Below are 14,111 nucleotides of genomic sequence, written 5' to 3'. Positions count from 1 at the left end.
GCAATCCCATGCTGGACGAGGAGGCACAAGGTGTGGATCTGCCTTCTTTCCTCTCGCTCTGCTCTTTCTTCCTTTCCTGCCAATCCTGTTACCTGTTGCCATAGAGTCGATTCCGACTCATAATGACCCTACAGGACAGAGTAGAACTGCCTCATACTGTTCCCAAGGAGTACCTGGTGGATTCGAACAGCTGACCTTTTGGTTAGGAGCTGAACTCTTAACCACTATGCCACTGGGGCTTCCACCAATCCCAGGAACCTAATTATCCATTTCCCTCCCAATGTCCTCCCACCAGAGAGTGGGGCAAATTGTTAGTGTGCTCTGCTGCTAACTGAAAGGTTGGAGGTTTGAGTCTACCTAGAGTGTTCAGAAAGAGGAGAAGTAGCAGTGGTGGGTCAGTGGTAGAATTCTTGTCTTCCGTGTGGGAGACCCAGGTTCCATTCCTGGCCAATGTACCCCATATGTAGCCACCTCTCATTTGTCGGTGGAGGTTTGTGTGATGCTACGATGCTGGACAGGTTTTAGTGGAGCTTCCAGACTGAGGCAGCTAGGAAGAAAGGCCTGTAGATCTACTTCCAAAAATCACCCGTTGAAAACCCTATAAAGCACATTTCTACTCAGACACACACTGAGCACCATGAGTCCGAATTGGTTCCACAGAAACTGATCTTCCCACCATCCCCTAGTTTCCTCCCAGGTCTTTTGGGCTCTAATAGCTTTTCTCCTCCAGTTCTTTCCAGACTGAGCAGCCTCAGGATTCTCTCCAAGAGTCATCTGGTCTGTACCCCCTTCAGAGACTTGTAGCGACTGTTGGTTACCACTGTGGTCAAGCTCTGTGTAGACAGTCCAGTCCATTCTGCTCCATGACACCAAAGAGCCCCTCACCCTGGCCCTACTCTTTGCTCTGTTTCTGCGCTTCAGCCCAGGAAAGCATCTCTCCAGCCTCCCATTCTTTCTTCCCTCCAACAGGTTGTTAGTCCATCTAGAACGTCCTCCTTCCAGCCCTCTGCTAAGCCCTGCCTTTTAGTCACCCCTGACTCATGGCAACCCCATGAACAATGGAATGAAACACCGCCTAGTCTTACACCATCTCCATGATCAGTTGCAGACCAGAATATTGTGATCCCTAGGGTTTTCACTGGCTGATTTTCAGAAATAGCTCATCAGGCCTTTTTTCCTAATTCATTTTAGTCCGGAAGCTCTGCTGAAACCTATTTAGCATCAGAGCAACATGCAAGTCTCCACAAACAAATGGGTGGTGCCTGTACCTGAAACGCATTGGCCAGGAATCAAATTCGTGTTTCCCACATGGATGGTGACAATTCTACCGCTGAACCACCACTGCGCCTCCCTCAGAGCCCTGTTTAAGACCAAGCCCACCATCGGGACTTCTCTGTTTGATTGTGTGTGGAAGGTCGTGGACCCTGGAGAGTCCCGGGCAATCAGACCCATCTGTGGTTTCCTGTGTTTGCGATATGGTGAATTAAAAGGACATGTTGGATGTGAAAATGCTTTTTGGTTTTGGTCAACAGGAGATAGAGGAGGAAAACAAAGGAAATCCTCTACAATTTCTAATTTCGACAACCCTACTCTTCGGAGGGGGCACCTTGGAGGGCATTGTCCAGCGTGGCTGTTTCCAGATCAGGGTGTTTGTACCCAAAGTGTATGTGCAAGATGATCCCTGGGTGTGGGAAGATGTGTGAACATCAGTTCATGTTGATTTTTATCTCGTTCTCTTAATTCCTATTTTGTGTTTTATAATGTACACGATGTATTAGTACAGTTAGTGCGTGCATTTCAGTCAAAATAAATAAAGGTCCATATGGTGGGTGTCTGAGTTCTCTGGAGAAGCAAAACCAGTGAAGTGTATATATATATATAAAATCCATTGCTGTCAAGTTGACTCCAATTCATACCGACCCTATAGGACAGAGTAGAACTGCCTCATATAGTTTCCAAGGAGGGGTTGGTGGATTTGAACTGCCAATCCTTTGGTTGGCAGCCATGGATTGCCATAGCTGTTAACCACTGTGCCTCCACAACTCCAAATACGTATGTGAGTGTGTATATATATATATATGTATATATATCTCAAGGAAATGGCTCATGCAGTCCAAACCCATGGGTCAGGCTGGGGGCTTCTCCTGACTCTATGGTTACAGGGGCTGATAACCCAAAATTGTCAGGTCAGGCAGAAGGCTGCTGGCTCATTTCCCAAGAACTGGAGGTCAGAGGATGATAAGTTGGATGCAGGATCCAGAGAGAGCTTTGCCAGAACATCCATACATATTGGATGCAGGCCACAGCCCTAAGGAAATTATTGGCTTTCACATTGAATCATAAAATTGAGGGTGACTACATGTTGTTGTTGTTAGGTGCTGTTGAGTCAGTTCTGACTCATAGCGACTCTATGCATGATAGAACAAACACTGCCTGGTCCTGCACCATCCTGACATTGTTGCTATGCTTGAACCCATTGTTGCAGCCACTGTGAGTCCATCTGGTTGAAGGTCTTCCACTTTTTCCCTGATCCTCTACATTACCAGGGACTGGTCCCTCCTGAGAATATGTCCAAAGTATGTGAGTAGAAGTCTTGCCATCCTTGCTTCTAAGGAGCATTCTGGTTGCACTTCTTCCAAGACAGATTTGTTCATTCTTTTGGCAGCGCCTAAGGTATATTCAATATTCCTCTCTGACACCACAATTCAAAGGCATCAGTTCTTCTTCAGTCTTCCTTAGTCATTGTCCAGCTTTTGCATGCATACGAGGTGATTGAAAAAAACACATGGCTTGGATCAGGCACACCTTAGTCCTCAAGGTGACATCCTTGCTTTTCAATACTTTAAACAAAGTTTTTTTCAGCAGGTTTGCTCAACGCAATGCGTCTTTTGATTTTTTGACTGCTGCTTCCATGGGTGCTGATTAAGGATCCAAGTAACATGAAATCCTTGACAACCTTAATCTTTTCTCAATTTATCACTATGTTGCTTATTGGTCCAGTTGTGAGGATTTTTGTTTTCCTTATTTTGAGGTGTGATCCGTACTGAAGGCTGTGGTCCTCAATCTTCTTCAGTAAGTGCTTCAAGTCCTTTTCACTTTCAGCAAGCAAGGTTGTGTCATCTGCATAATGCAGGTTGTTAATGAGTCTTCCTCCAATCCTGAAGCCCCATTCTTCTTCGTATAGTCCAGCTTCTCAGATTATTTTGCTCAGCATACAGATTGAGTAGGTATGATGAAAGAACACAACCCTGACGCACACCTTTCCTGACTTTAAACCACACAGTATCCTCTTGTTCTGTTGGAACGACTGCCTCTTGATCCATATACAGATTCCTCATGAGCACAAGTAAGTGTTTGAGAATTCACATTCTCCACAATGTTATCCATAATTTGTTATGATCCCATAGTTGAATACCTTAGTATAGTCAATAAAACACAGGTAATCATCTTTCTGGTATTCTTTGCTTTCAGCCAGGATTCATCTGACCTCAGCAGTGATATACCTGGTTCCATGTCCTCTTCTGAATCTAGCCTGAATTTCTAGCAGCTCCTTGTCAATATACTGCTGCAGCCACTTTGGAATGATCTTCAGGAAAATTTTGCTTTCGCGTGAGATTAATGACATTGTTCGATAAGTTCCTCATTTGGTTGAATCACTTTTCTTGGGAATAGGCATAAATATGGATCTCTTCCAGTTGGTTGGTCAGGTAGCTGTCTTCCAAATTTCTTGGTACAGAGGAGCGAGCACTTCCAGTACTGCGTCTGTTTGTTGAAATATTTCAATTGTTATTCCCTTAATTCTCGGTGCCTTTTTTTGCTCTCAGTTCAGCCTGGACTTCTTCCTTCAATACCATCAGTTCCTGATCATATGTTACCTTCTGAAATGCTTGAATGTCGATCAGTTCTTTTTGGTATAGTGACTCTGTGTATTCCTTCCATCTTCTTTTGATACTTCCTGCATCCTTTAATATTTTCCCCATAGAATCCTTCAGTATTGCAACTCGAGGCTTGATATTTTTCTTCAGTTCTTTCTGCTTAAAAAATGCAGGGTGTGTCCTTCCCTTTTGGTTTTCCACCTCCAGGTCTTTGTACATGTCTTCTCAAGCTGCCCTTTGAAATCTTCTGTTCAAGTTTTTTACTCATTTTTCCCTTTTGCTTTAGCTACTTGATGTTCAAGAGCAAGTTTCAGTCTCTTCTGACATCCATTTATGTCTTTTCTTTCTCTCCTGTGTTTTTAATGTCCTCTTGCTTTCTTCATGTATGATGTCCTTCCACAACTCATTTGGTTTTTGGTCATTAGTGTTCAAAGTGTCAAATCTATTCTTTAGATGGTCTCTAAATTCAAGTGAGATATACTCAGGGTTGTACTTTGGCCCTTGTGGGCTTTTTCTATTATCATCAATGTTCTAATTTTCTTCAGTTTCAATTTGAACTTGCATATGAGTAATTGATAGTCTGATCCAAAGTCATCCCCTGGCCTCGTTTGGACTGATGATATTGGGGGTTTTCCGTTGTTTGTTTCCACAGTGTAGTCGATTTGATTCCTGTGTATTCCATCTGGCAAGATTCACTTGTACAGTTGCCATTGATGTTCGTGAAAAAAGATATTTGCAAAGAAGAAATCATTGGTCTTGCAAAATTCAATCATAGCATCTCCAGCATAGTTTCTATCACCAAGGCCATATTTTCCAACTACCGATCCTTCTTCTTTGTTTCCAACTTTTGCATTCCAATCACCAGTAATTATTAGTGCATCATGATTACATGTTTGATAAATTTCAGACTGCAAAAGTTGGTAAAAATCTTCAATTTCTTCATCTTTGGCCTTTAGTGGTTCATGCATAAATTTGAATAATAGTGGTATTAACTGGTCCTCCTTGAGACACGTGGCTATTATCCTATCACTGACATCATTGTTCTTCAGGATAGGTCTTGAAATGTTCTTTTTGATAATGAATGTGACGCCATTCCTCTTCAAGTTGTCGTTCCCAGCATAGTAGACCATATGATTGTCCAATTCTAAAATGGCCAATAACGGTCTGTTTCAGCTCACTTATGCCTGGGATATCAATGTTTATGAGTTTCATTTCATTTTTGATAACTTCAAATTTTCCCAGATTCATAGTGTGTGCATGCCAAGTTCTGATTATTAATGGTTGTTTGCAGCTGTTTCTTCTCATTTTGAGTCATGCCACATTCAGCAGTTGAAAGTCTGGAAAGCCTGACTCTTTCCATGTCATTAAGGTCACCTCTATTTTGAGGAGGCAACTCTCCTCCAGTCATATTTTAAGTGCCTTCAAACCAGAGGGGCTCATCTTACTACACTATATCAGACAATGTTTCCCTGGTATTCATAAGGTTTTCACTGGCTATTCATTTCAGAAGTAGACTGCCGGGTTCTTCTTCCCAGTCTGTCTTAGTCTGGAAGCTCAGCTGAAACCTGTCAGCCACGGATGATCCTGCCAGCATTTGAATACCGGTGGCATAGCTTCCAGCATTACAGCAACACACAAGCCCCACAGTACAACAAGCTGACAGACATGTGGGGGATTCAACTGATTGGCCTTTCAACTGATTGGCTGTTCACATTGAATCACAAAATGGAGGATGATTACACATTATCCGCCAAACAACAAAGAATCATGGCCTAGCCAAGTTGGCACATAACCTTAGCCATCACAGTCCATCTGTTGTCAACTTGACACCCGTACATCCTCTCTAAATAAAGGCAATTAGCACTAAAGGGAAGAATACTGTCACCAGGACACACAACACTGATTTCTCCTTAAACCATACATACTCTCTAAATAAAGACAATTATAAAGTTATACTTGTGGCTAACAGGATATAACTAACATATGAACAACTAAAAACTCACTAGTCCCATTTGCATCTTATATTTTGTAATAAGTAATGGAATAAGGGAGTCCCGGTGTTACAGTAGAGCCCTGGTGGCACAGTGGTTAAAAGCTCAGCTGCTAACCAAAATATCAAGTGGTAACCAAAAGTCAGCAGTTTGAGTCCACCAGCTGCTCCTTGGAAACCCCTCTACTTTTTCCTATAGGGTCGCTATGAGTCAGAATCGACGAGATGGCAAGGGGTTCTGTGGTACAGTAGTTAAGAACTCAGCTACTAACCAAGAGGTTGGCAGTTCAAATCCATCAGCCACTTCTTAGAAACCCTCTGGGGCAGATCTACCCTGTTTTATGGGGTCACTATGAGTCAAAAAAAAAAATTTTTTTTTTTTTTTATGAGTCAGAATTGAGTCAACGGCAATGGTATTTTTTTTTTAATGGAATAAGGGAAGGAAGAAAACAAAGATATTTGCTATATATATTTATGTGTATATATACACACAAATGTATATCAAAACAAGGAAGAAATACTAAAAACTATTACAATTCTCTTTTCTGCTACTGGTCACGTGGTTATAGCTGGTATTTAGAACTACCTTCTTCTACCACCTATTTGGTATTCCTTTTGCCCTCAGCAAACACCTCAGCTGGTTGTGGTTCTTTGCCTGGTGGGGTGACCCAAACATTCATTACTGAAGGGTCAGGGCCATCAGTAGTCTTGTCAGAATTGGGTTGCTGTAGTTTCCATTGACTTTAATCACAGGGCATGGTAGTGCCAAGGGACATCATAAGGGATATCTGGATTCCAGGCATACACTTTTTTACCTCTATTATTTAACATGATTCCAATTTCCCCTTGGTAGTCAGAATCAATCACACCAGCCAATACAGTAACTCTCTTCTTTACCTGTTGATACAGATGCATGAGGAGCCAAAGTGGCTGGGTGACATTCTTGACTTTCAGTTCAATGAAATCAGTGTTGTGTCTCCTGGTGAAAGTATTCTTCCCTTTGATACTAAGACCTCTAGACCAGCAGAGCATAGGGTCATGGATACAAGAAGCAAAAATTTTGTGCGTGGGTACTAGGGGTAATAGTGAGCGGTGCCACTACCATTTCCACCCCTAGATTTTTGGAACCTATGAATCCTGGCTATGGGAAAAACAGCACCATATATCGGATGCTAGTTTAGAGCATATACAACCTCCTGGAGAACATTGTCCCAATTCTGCAAGGTATTGCCACCAAGTTGTCACTATAATGTGACTTTATTTATTATTGTGCTTTTGATGAAGGTTTACAGAACAAATTAGTTTCTCATTAATCAACTAATAACATGGTGTTTTGTGACATTGGTTGCCAACCCCATGACATGTCAACAGTTTCCCCTTCTTTGGGTTCCCCATCGCCAGCTTTCCTGTCCTCTCCTGCCTTCTCATCCTCTCCCCTGGGTTGGTGTGCTAATTTTGTCTCGCTTTGTTTTATGGGCCTGTCTATTATTTGGCTGAAGGCAAACCTCAGGAGTGACTTCAGTACTGAGTTAAAAGGGTGTCTGGGGGCCATACTTTTGGGCTTTCTCCAGTCTCTGTTAGATCAGTAAGTCTTGTCTTTTTTTGTGAGGTAGAATTTTGCTCTACATTTTTCTCCACCTCTGTCCAGAACCCTCTATTTTGATCCCTGCATGATTCTGTCTATAGAAAGCCATTCCATTGCTCTATAAAGCCAGCTCCTTCAGGATGATGGGGAACAAAGTATTCTTTAAACTCTTTGGAAACTTGGTAAGACCAGTGAATTCCATGAGCATGGGCCCATTGCCACACTTCATTTGCAAAGGTTGAGTAGGATCTTATCTGTGGAGGGGAGTGGGGGATACAGTGTTAGAAGATACTGTTGGTTTTTGTAGGCGCTGTCCAGTAGATTTAAATTCATAGCAACCCCATTTCACAGAGTGAAGTGCTTCTTTGGTTTGAACCTCCAACCTTTTGGTTAGAAGCTAAGTGCTTAACTATTGCGTCACCATGGGTATGAGAAGATACTAAAAAAAAAAAAAAAAACCCACTGCCACCGAGTCGATTCCGACTCATAGTGACCCTATAGGACAGGGTAGAACTGCCCCATAGGGTTCCCAAGGAGCGCCTGGCAGATTCGAACTGCTGACCTCTTGGTTAGCAGCCACAGCACTTAACCACAATGCCACCAGGGTTTCCGATGTCTCTTAACATGGAGACTGGAGGGTACCATCTGCACAGACGGCTGAACCATGCTGATTTCCCAAAAGGCATATTTAAAGTAGTATATATAAATTTTTTATTTCATTGACTTGTCTGAGGAGTATGTCATTTCTTATATTAACTATGTCTCTGATATTTATCTTATTGTTCTTTTTCTATTTTTGTCTCCAAAGCTTCAGAGAAAGCATTTTCTGATTATTTTAAGATATGACAGCTTTAACATATTGGATGGGACCCACATATATGCAATAATTTTCTTCTCAGTCTGCTCACTTGCTACATAGTAGTGACTGAATCGTAGTTTTTCCTTGGCCAACAGAATCATTGTGCACAAACAATCTAGGGTTGCATCATATCAGGGTAAAATAAGATATTTCACTGATGTTTTTCCACTGAATTTACTCATAACTCAAAAAAGAGTACTCACATTCACATGTAGTAGATCCTACAGAAAAACACTTTAATCAGCCTTGGTCACAACACTCTCTTCATAGTGCCTCAAGAATTGTGACTCACACAATCATTGGCTGTGAATACCTTGTTATTGTTGTTGTTAGATGCCATCAAGTCGGTTCTGACTCATGGCGACCCTATGCACAACAGAATGAAACACTGCCCCATCCCGCGCCATCCTTACAATTGTTATGCTTGAGCTCATTGTTCCAGCCACTGTGTCAATCCACCTCATTGAGGGTCTTCCTTTTTTCCCCTGACCCAGTACTTTGCCAAGCATGATGTCCTACTCCAGGGACAGATCCCTCCTGACAACGTGTCCAAAGTATGTAAGATGCAGTCTCACCATCCTTGTTTCCAAGGAGCATTTTGGCTGTACTTCTTCCAAGACAGATTTGTTCATTCTTTTGGCAGTCCATGGTATATTCAATGTTCTTCGCCAATACCATGATTCAAAGGCATCAATTCTTCTTCAGTCTTTCTTTTTCATTGTCCAGCTTTCACATGCATATGATGTGATTGAAAATATCATGGCTTGGGTCAGGCTCTCCTTAGTCTTCAAGGAGACATCTTTGCTTTTCAACACTTTAAAGAGGTCCTTTGCAGCAGATTTACCCAATGCAATGCGTCTTCTGATTTCTTGACTGCTGCTTCCATGGCTATTGATTGTGGATCCAAGTCAAATGAAATCCTTGACAACTTCAATCTTTTCTCCATTTATCAGGATGTTTCTCAGCGGTCCAGTTGTGAGGATTTTTGTTTTCTTTATGTTGACGTGCAATCCATAGTGAAGGCTGTGGTCTTTGATCTTCATTAGTAAGTGCTTCAAGCCCTTTCCACTTTCAGCAAGCAAGGTTGTGTCATCTGCATAATGCAGGTTGTTAATGAGTCTTTCTCCAATCCTGATGCCCTGTTCTTCTTCATATAGTCCAGCTTCTTGTATTATTTGCTCAGCATACAGATTGAATAGGAATGGTGAAAGGATACAGCCCTGACACACACCTTTCCTGACTTTAAACCAATCAGTATCCCCTTGTTCTGTCCAAACAACTGCCTCTTGATCTATGTAAAGTTTCCTCATGGGCGCAATTAAGTGTTCTGGAATCCCCATTCTTTGCAATGTTATCCATACTTTGTTATGATCCACACAGTCGAATGCCTTTGTGTAGTAAATAAAACACAGGTAAATGTCTTTCTGGTATTCTCTGTTTGAGCCAGGATCCATCTGACATCAGCAATGATATCCCTGGTTCCACGTCCTCTTCTGAAACCAGCCTGAGTTTCTGGCAGTTCCCTGTCGATATACCGCTGCAGCCATTTTTGAATGATCTTTAGCAGAATTTTGCTTGTGTGTAATATTAACGATATTGTTCTATAATTTCCACATTTGATTTGATCGCCTTTCTTGCAAATAGGCATAAATATGGATGTCTTCCAGTCAGTTGGCCAGGAAGATGTCTTCCAAATTTCTTGGCATTGATGAGTGAGCACCTCCAGCGCTGCATCCATTTGTTGAAACATCTCAATGTATATCCTGTCAATTCCTGTAGTGTTGTTTTTCGCCAATGCCTTCAGAGCAGCTTGGATTTCTTCCTTCAGTACCATCAGTTTCTGATCATATGTTACTTGCTGAAATGGTTGAACATCTACCAATTCTTTTTGGTATAATGACTCTGTATATTCCTTCCATCTTTTTTTGATGCTTCCTGTGTCGTTTAATATTCTCCCCATAGAATCCTTCAGTATTGCAACTCAAGCCTTCAATTTTTTCTTCACTTCTTTTAGCTTGAGAAACCCTGAGTGTGTTCTTCCCTTTTGGTTTCCTATCCCCAGCTCTTTGCACATGTCATTATAATACTTTACTTTGTCTTCTCGAGACACCCTTTGAAATCTTCTGTTCCGTTCTTTTACTTCATCAATTCTTCCTTTTGCTTTGGCTGCCCAATGTTCATGGGCAATTTTCAGAGTCTCCTCTGACATCCATCTTGGTCTTTTCATTCTTTCCTGTCTTTTCAATGACCTCTTGCTTTCTTCATGTGTGATGTCCTTGATGTCATTCCACAACTTGTCTGGTCTTTGGTCACTAGTGTTCAAAGCATCAAATCTATTCTTAAGATGGTCTCTAAATTCAGGTGGGATATACTCAAGGTCATATTTTGGCTCTTGTGGACTTGCTCTGATTTTCTTCAGTTTCAACTTGAGCTTGCACGTGAGCAATTGATGGTCTGTCCCACAGTTGGCCCCTGGCCTTGTTCTGACTGATGATATTGAGCTTTTCCATCATCTCTTTCCACAGATGTAGTCAATTTGATTCCTGTGTATTCCATCTGGCGAGGTCCATGTGTATAGTCGCCATTTATGTTGGTGAGAGAAGGTATTTGCAATGAAGAGGTCCTTGGTCTTGTAAAATTCTATCATTCGATCTCCAGCATTGTTTCTATCACCAAGGCCATATTTTCCAACTACTGATCCTTCTTCTTTGTTTCCAACTTTCAGATTCCGATCACAAGTAATTATCAATGCATCCTGGTTGCATGTTCGATCTATTTCAGACTGCATCTGCTGATAAAAATCTTCTGTTTCTTCATCTTTGGCCTTAGGGGTTGGTGTGCAAATTTGAATAGTCATATTAACTGGTCCTCCTTGTAGGCATATGGATATTATCCTATCACTGACAGTGTTGTACGTCAGGATAGATCTTGAAACGTTCTTTTTGACGATGAATGCGACACCATTCTTCTTTGAGTTGTCATTCCCAGCATAGTAGATGATCTGATTGTCTGATTCAAAACAGGCAATACCAGTCCATTTCAGTTGACCAATGCCTAGGATATTGATGTTTATGCATTCCATTTCATTTTTAATGACTTCTGATTTTCCTAGATTCATGCTTCGTACATTCCATTTTCCGATTATTAATGTATGTTTGCAGCTGTTTCTTCTCATTTTGAGTCATGGCACATTAGCAAATGAAGGTCTCGAAAGCTTTACTTCATCCACATCATTAAGGTTGACTCTACTTTGAAGAGGCAGCTCTTCCCCAGCTGTCTTTTGAGTGCTTTCTAACCTGGGAGGCTCATCTCCGAGCACTGTATCAGACAATGTTTTGCTGCTATTCCTAAGATTTTCTCTGGCTAATGCTTTTCAGAAATAGACTGCCGGGTCCTTCTTCCTAGTTTGTCTTAGTCTGGAAGCTCAGCTGAAACCTGTCCTCCATGTGTGACCCTGCTTGTATTCGGATACCAGTGGCATAGCTTCCAGCATCACAGCAACAAGCAAGCCCCCACAGTAAGACAAACTGATAGACACATGGAAGTGTGAGTACCTACACCATCATTATTTTAAGTGAGTGTCAGATGTGAAAATGCATTGTGTTCCCAGTGGAAACACCGTTAGTGTTTTCAAAATGTAAATGAATGCAAACTAGTGGCCTAAGGCTAGATCCACGAATAGGTCCATGATTACAAATAATGTGGCAACTCAAAACAATAGTTTGTTTATTTCAAAATTCTGGGTCCATGGGAATGGAGATTGAGTATGCCTGGGAAAGTCTAATACAGAAGTGCTTAACTTCACAGAACGTGATGCTTTGACATAAAAAATCCTCCACTTCCTACATCACAGCAGAACCACTGAGCCTCCTACCAAACAGCACCAAAAAAGTTTCTGTCATCTCCTTCATGGTGGCCAGGGCAATGCACACTACACCTGTCATAGCTGAGTTGTGTGGGGAACACAGAGGCAAAGCTCTTTTCTCTGTGTGAGTCTCATAATTCAGTGAGTTGCCAGTTTTGATATTAACTCAGAAAATTGTCCTAAGAGCTTCTGCCAGGCAACCTTCACCTCCTTATTCCTCAGAATATAAATTATGGTGTTCAGGAAGCATGTTAAAATGGCATAAAAGAGTGAGATCATCTTCTCTTGGAGGACTGAGGGGCTGGAGCAGGGCTGGATGCAAGTGAAAATGGTCACCCCATAGCACAGGGCACCCACAGTGAGATGAGAGGCACATGTGTGGAAGGCTTTCCTCCTTCCCTCTGTGGACTGAATCTTTAGGATGGTGGAGATGATCCGGACGTAGGACAAGAGAACCAGGCAGAATGGTGTCATCACAGGATGATGCTGGAAACCGTAATTGCAACCTCATTGGAGGAAGTGTCCACACAGGCCAGCCTGAGCACAGCTAGGAGTTCACAAGATGTGTGATCAATGATATCTTTGAGCACATGGGAAGCTGAAAGGCAATGGGCAGTATGCAAGAGAGAGTTTATGGAGCCATTGACCCAGGATGAAACAGCCAGCCCAGCGCATAGCCCTCTGTCATGATGGCTGAGTATCGCAGGGGCTCATACACAGCCATGTAATGGTCATATGCCATCATTGCCAGTAGAACAAACTCAATCCCACCCAAGCCCAGGGAGGAAAATAGCCGAGCTGCACAGCTCAGGTAGGGAGTTACTTTATATTCCCTAAGAAAATGCACCAATACTTGAGGGACTATGCTCATTGCATAAGAGATGTCAACGAGGGAGATGTTGGTGAGGAACAAATATATGAGTTTGTGGAATCGGATGTCCAGTCTGATCAGAAGAATGATGAGAAAGTTCCCCAGCACTGTCATCAGGTACATGACCAAGAATAGGACACAGAGTGATACCTGAGTGCCCCAGTCACTGGACAGGCCAAGGAGAATAATTTCACTCACCCACGTCCGGTTGTTTGTTCCCATTAAAAAAGTGAGGATTATTCATCTGCAGAGAGAGTGAGAAATAACAGAAACTGTTGAATCAGAGAACCATGAAAAAGCATGTTGCATGTGTTCAGCCAACCTTTGCCTGGTCGTTCCGATCCCAGACGATGGGCTTCATCCCAATAAGCGTTACATCCACCCTGCACCAGTGACTTCATAAGCACCTGATTTGGTCTAGGGAGACTCATTTGAAACCTACAGATAATGAAATAAAATTTTGTTAGCTCTATGTATTAACCAACTTAGCTCAAATTCCAGGGAAAGGAGATGATGGTAGGTGGCAATGGTAGGTAAAGTGATAAACAATGAAGAAAAATGTGGTTCAAAATTTAAAGAGTCACCTTAAATATGTAAACTAGACCCAGCATGGTGAAACTCATACATTCATTACAAAAGGAAAAGGTTGGGAAGAGGCAGGGATTTTTTTTTTAATTTGTGAAAAATTTTTGTTGTGCTTTAAGTGAAAGTTTACAAATCAAGTCAGTCTCCCATACAAAAATTTATATACACCTTGTTATATGCTCCTAGTTGCTCTCCCCCTAATGAGACAGCACACTCCCTCTCTCCACCCTGTATTCCCGTGTCCATTCAGCCAGCTTCTGTCCCACTCTGCCTTCTCATCTCCTCTCCAGACAGGAGCTATCCCCAGAGTCTCATGTGTCTACTTGAGCCAAGAAGCTCACTCCTTACCAGTATCATTTTCAGTCTTATAGTCCAGTCCAATCCCTGTCTGAATAGTTGGCTTTGGGAATGGTTCCAGTCTTAGGCTAACAGAAGGTCTGGGGACCATGACCTCCAGGGTGCTTCTAGTCTCAGTCAGACC

The 14,111-nt window shown here is 42.1% G+C and overlaps 1 pseudogene; it reads right to left on the bottom strand.

The window, feature by feature from the left end:
• Nucleotides 1-11,062: 11,062 nt before the first annotated feature.
• Nucleotides 11,063-13,451, bottom strand: LOC111748931 (olfactory receptor-like protein OLF3; annotated as a pseudogene).
• Between the last annotated feature and the right edge of the window lie 660 nt (nt 13,452-14,111).

This window comes from Loxodonta africana, chromosome 8 (assembly GCF_030014295.1).
Source record: "Loxodonta africana isolate mLoxAfr1 chromosome 8, mLoxAfr1.hap2, whole genome shotgun sequence".
NCBI classification, from domain to species: Eukaryota; Metazoa; Chordata; class Mammalia; order Proboscidea; family Elephantidae; genus Loxodonta; species Loxodonta africana.
The sequence above is the reverse complement of the archived record's forward strand: the minus strand, read 5'-3'. Positions and strand labels throughout refer to the sequence as shown.